The following is a 4,981-nucleotide window of genomic DNA, read 5'->3' as shown; positions in this document are numbered from 1 at the left end:
CAATGGTAAAAGGACCGATTTTCATACCTTAAAATACGTAATTGTAATGAAAGGTCTACGAGAATGACGGACGACGATGATCTGTTAGAATTTTAATTATAATTTATCTCGAAATACCGTAATTAAATTCTTAATTTATTATACTTTCTTCTCTAATTATAATAATAAAAGTAATTACTGTATGAAAACATTATTATTCCAATCTCTAAAGAAGTGTCTGTGGAATTTTAAAAAATGTTTCTGCAAAGAATCCTGTATTAAAAAGTGATGTTTCCGCTATGTAAATATTGGTGACGATGGAAGTTTGTAAGAAATATTCTGAGTTTTTTAATAAATTGATTTGAAGTTAAACTAATTTTAAGACTACTTTGTAACTTATTTAAAAAAGGATAATGTTTAGAAAGCATTGTGGGGGAGAACGACACTAAATAATACATCATTCCCCTTACGCTAAAGAGCGTTAAATCGAACAAATACCCGATTTTGTTAAATTTTTACCCAGATTTTCCGCTAAATCGCCTACTTTAAATATTTCCTTGCACATTTAAATTCAGGTTTCTGAAATCAGCAAAAAATATGAATAATAGCGAAATGTTTTCTGGTTTTCACGCTTTAAAGTCACTTTTTCAATTAACACACAATTAAGCACTATGATTTATAAATTACAATTTTTAAACAGTTTATCTCTCGTGTTATGCGCTTCTTGTCTAGTCTTGCGTTCAATTATACGAGTAAAAGAAAGACACACTTTAGAAATACTTTTTATTCCTTTGAGAATGCATTTCGGAAAATTATGTCCCTTAAATTTCCCTAACCCCTCAAAACCCCCCTTTTTCGACCCTCCCCTTAACATCATTCACACCCACTATCTCTCTCCTACCTCGAGACGATGCCTTTCTGTTGTATCCTGTTACACAAGATGTAAATGGGAAAGGTTATCATCACATCGTGTACAACTCTACTGTAAGTTAAAACAATTTTCTTATGTTTTTTCTATTTTACGGTGCACTTTCTTCACTCCATTCTGCCGTTCTCAAAATGTTTTCTATCGATCTTACCGTAATCGAGATCACGTGTTTCCCAAATTTTATAGTCTTGTCTCTGCAGTGCAGAGGCAAGACTAAAATTTGGGAAACACGTGGAAAATTTGGGGTGTTTTTCCAACAGTACGTACCATACCGTTATGTCCAATCTTTTTACATATATGTAGTTTGTTTTCCCTTTTGTAAATCACTTTCCAATTTATCATTGTTTTTTAGCTTATACCTGTTAACCGTATCAGTCTAATGTCACAACTCCCGCATTTCTCATAACCCGTGTAAGTTTCCTGTTGTTCTTTTACAAATCTGTAACATCACCATGTTTTTGTGCAAACTTGTATACATTATGTTAACTTGTATGTAAATATTTTTCCCTATATAGCTGTAACACACAGAGTTGAAAAGGGACATAACATACCGGTAATTGTCCAAAATGCATTCTCAAAGGAATAAAAAGTTTTCCTAAATTAATAAAGATATTTAACAAAACAATGGAGTCAGATAAATTGTCTTTACCCAATTGTACTATTCACTAGTACACGGAAAAATAATTCTCCTTTCTTTTCTGACTTTGGGGTGAAGTATAGTGTTACATAAAAATTTTTTTTTTCTCTTAAAGTTAACCCGTTTGTCCGTTTTTAATACCAGTCTACGGACTCGGAATCTTTTAAGCCTCCAGAAGTCAGAAAAGAAAGGAGAATTATTTCTCCGTGTACTAGTGAATTTGGGTAAAGAATTTTTCTAAAGTTTGTCCTCCTTTTCCCGATGGTATAATAAGTTTATCACTTTTTAAGGCAAGAAAAACCTACTTTTTTTACAACTACAGTACCTTTCACAGAAGTATGCGCAAAGAGAGAGAACGTACGAAAATACTTTATCATTCTAAATTGTAAATAATTCCGATAAAGTATAAACGCGCAATCTAAACACGAAAAAATCCAGTAACGAGTTGCTTAACTTTCCAGGCAAAATTTGGTGGTGCCATCTGTTAAAAATTAAAAAAATTTTTTAAATAAATATGATAAGTACTGTATTATAAAATGGCAAAAAGCTTAATTTTGAGGGCAAGGGTGGGTTTTTATTTTAAAAAAATTGTAAATGCTAATACCAGTAAAATCGTCATTAAGTCTGACCCTACTGGAGATACACACGACCCCCTTTATCCCACCTTCAATGGCCAAAATTTAATCGCGTCAATCTCCATAATTAACAAACCTCCCTGAAAAATTTCAGAGATTTTCGATGAAAAGCATCAAAGAGGGTGAACAAAATCGTGCCCCGCACACACTAGCATCCATACGTACAGAAGTTATCCCCGAATATGTTTTTCACCTCTCGACGTTTCGAGGTCCCTCCCCCGAGTCCAAAAATATAAAAACCAATGTATGATACACGCAGCACGCTCGAAATTTTCATTTAGGATGAAAACTCCAAGCAATAAAATAGGATAATGTAATAAAAAAAATTGATTAAAATTCACCGTATTTATAAAGGATAAATAAATTTCGTAAAGGAGGAATATCAAAGCTATAAGCTAGAAAATATAGTTTAATAGGCATTACCATAAAATAAAGAGAGAAACGTAAAACATAAAATACCAACCCAGTTACGCAACGTAACGAATTCGTGACGCCAAAAACTATTCTGTAAACGAAAGAAGTCCATTAACGAATTCGCTTTCCCTAATGAATTAAAAATGACAAAAAGTGCGTACAATAAATCGCGGGACGAATTTATGTATATTTTAGTAATCGCATAAAATTTATTCTATTTGATCGAGCCGTTTGTTTGTCTGACGTCTGATAATATATATACACAGCTACGATAGCATTAATCGATTCATTTCTGATAATAGAACACTAGACGACAATGAAAAGTGTTTTGCTTGGATATTTTCGTGTTACGCATTTCCATAGTTTACTTTTCCACCTTGTTTATCTTCCGTCTGGTTTCTGACTTCTCCATTTCTTAAATATTTTGTTTCCAACGCGATATAACTATTGATATATACAACGGCTTATGCGATTGCGTAACGCTCGTATAAAATTAAATATCACAACAGATGGTAGCACCAAATATTGCCGGGAAAGTTACGCAACTCGTAGCTTTCTTTTAGTGAATGAAGCGCGTCATTTAAAAAACAGACGTACGCTACGAACAATGGTTCGTAGCGTATGTCTGTTTTTTAACGACGGGAAGTGTCTCGGTTGAAAAAGACACTGCCGTCAACATACTTGGCATCACTAATGATAGTAATTCGGTGTAGTAATAGCGATTGCCCCGGATTAGCGGAGACAATACCCCTGTTATTCACGTTTCGTGTCTTTTTTGCCAAGTGTATTGTTTCAGTGATCGTTGCGTGATAATCCAGTTGTAGTTAGGAGCGCGAAGCGATTTCGAGTGTCTGGAGTACTACCATGTTTTACCGAAATCTTGGTTCCACCACGTTAATTCTATAGGAAAAAAAAAAACACGCGAACCGTTTAAAACAGTGTTTTTCAACCTGTGGGTCGCGACCGCCAGGAGGGTCGCAAAGCCTTATACGGGGGTCGCGGGTAAAAGAAAAAGACGAGTGTTTGTAGGTGCTACACTACAATAAATAAAAGTACAATTTCAGTGAGAAGCCTTTGCGTTTTTATTTTAAAGTACAATTGGTTTTTCGATCGATATTTAGGTCTCAACAGAAAGAAAATTAAATACGTAGTTTTTAAAATCACTGATATAGTTTTAATATGGCCCTGGGGGGTCGCCAGAACTTTTTTAACTTGTAAAGGGGTGGCGTATTCGAGAAGGTTGAAAAACACTGGTTTAAAATAACTCGGACATTAAAATAGATTTACGGCTTATTCTAACGCTGCGGAATGCTAGAAAGGGCACGTTTACGTAATTTAGGTGTGTGGGGTTAGCTACGGCGGAGTGTTAAGTTCAAAATAAACGTTAAAATATCGAAATTACGCGTTTGCAAACTTTTTAACTGGTAATCCTCCTTTTAGGGTACCGAAAAATAGCACGAGATGCCACGATTCTTGCCATTCTTTTCTAAGTGAATGAAAACGAGTCGAAAGCAAAACAATTGTTAATAAATAGTACAGTCAACCAACCGTTCGGAATCTCCGAGTCCATTTACTTGGCTGGAAGATTTCGATTCGGAAATCTTCCAGCCAGATCAAAACCTTAGCAATATGAATTGTTTAACGGTATCCGAGAAAAGAATCACAAAATAACAAAAATCTATAATATATTCGCCCATTAATATAGTATAGTATCGATTTTGTCGTAAATATAAAAATAAAGCAATATATTTTATAACCGAATTAATAAAGTCTCGTTTGCATTATCGACGTCCTGGCAATCCCCGACAATTCACTAAAATTTTTACTCGTTTCTACCATCGACAGACCTCGTCCTTCGACTAAAAAACGCTAAGGTTTTCACCATTCCCGTCTCTTCCTAAACTAATATAATTTAACTCCTTTTATGTGTAATATACTGTATTTTAACGCCAGACTGATTGCACGGAGGACAATTCTTAAAAACTACTTTTTATTATTAATACATTAACTCCTTTTATTACAAATTGGCGTATCGTTTTACTTTTGTTTCCAGAAATTTAGTGGGTCGTTAATTAAGATCTTCCGTAACTTAGCGAGTCATTAAGAGTGGTTTACGCGAAGATTCTAACCCGAGTCTTTTCTTCGAGTGCTACCGTTTGCATTTATTCCCTTATACCTTGTTAATAAATTCACTAAACCGAAACACTCGAAGACGTGGGTTCGGATCTCTACGTATAAAGATATGCAATTTAGTGGGTTACATAAAGATTTAAAAAGGAACGTAAAGAAATTGTAATCGCTTTTTTCGTGTGGTATCGATTGTGTTTGTCCATTTGTACCTTTTGATCTATTTGCGCGAATAGACAAATTCAAATAAAACCGCTCGAA

This window comes from Centruroides sculpturatus, unplaced genomic scaffold (genome assembly GCF_000671375.1).
Source record: "Centruroides sculpturatus isolate CEXI.00-Female unplaced genomic scaffold, Cexi_2.0 scaffold1554, whole genome shotgun sequence".
Lineage (NCBI taxonomy): Eukaryota > Metazoa > Arthropoda > Arachnida > Scorpiones > Buthidae > Centruroides > Centruroides sculpturatus.
Note: the sequence above shows the minus strand (reverse complement) of the source record.